Genomic DNA, 824 nt, shown 5'->3' with positions numbered 1-824 from the left:
TTGGCACGTGGCCTCAGGCGAGGTTGCCCCTGTTCCGCGGCCATTCAGACCACCCTCTTCTGCACCCAGTGGTTTTCCTGACACATGGGGTGAGCGGAGAGGTGCCGCCTGGGGCTCAGACTCCCTCTGTTTCACCGGCCAGGAGGTTAGGGCTAGTCACCACGGGAGGGTGAGGCCAGACTGACATGACCTTTCTTTCTGTGTGTTCTGTCCGGAGCAGGGCTTCCCGGTCACCTCCCTGGCCCTTTGCTTCCCGGATGGAAGCAGAGGAGAGTCGGGGTGTGTGTGAACGCCCGCTCTCCGAAGACAGAAGGATGGGCTCCGATTCCGAGAACTCCGAGGACTGGGACGGGGGCCCCGAGGAAAGCGGCACCGGCTCGCATGCCCCGGAGGCCGACGAGCGAGACGCCCGCCTGGAGCTGGCGCGCGGCCCCGACCCGCCCGACTCCGGGCAGCGGGAGGCCGGGCCTGGCGTCCGCGCAGGTGAGCAGAGAGCCGGGGCCCCTCGAGGCCGCCTCACGCGCGCCGAAGCCGCGCTTCTGCAGCCGCATGCCCGGGCGGCCGTCTCTGCGGGGAGCCGGCTCGCGGAGGCCTTGAAGCCGACTCAGGCGGGGCCGGCCTTTCTGGAGCTGGGGGGCCTCCTCTGCCCTCGTCGTCGGGCCTGAGGGGCTGGGCGGGAGGCCGGGAGAGCCTGCCCCGCACGACAGCCCGTGGCCCAGGTCGTCTCAGGACCCCCACGGGCTGCCGAGTTGACGCGTCGTGGCGCATCGGCGGCGACGTGGCCCAGGGCTGGCTCGGCAGGCGGCTGCGGCCGTCTCCCGTCG

This window comes from Carlito syrichta, unplaced genomic scaffold (genome assembly GCF_000164805.1).
Source record: "Carlito syrichta isolate Samal-C Ts95f unplaced genomic scaffold, Tarsius_syrichta-2.0.1 Scaffold83011, whole genome shotgun sequence".
Taxonomy (NCBI): domain Eukaryota; kingdom Metazoa; phylum Chordata; class Mammalia; order Primates; family Tarsiidae; genus Carlito; species Carlito syrichta.
The sequence above is the reverse complement of the archived record's forward strand: the minus strand, read 5'-3'. Positions refer to the sequence as shown.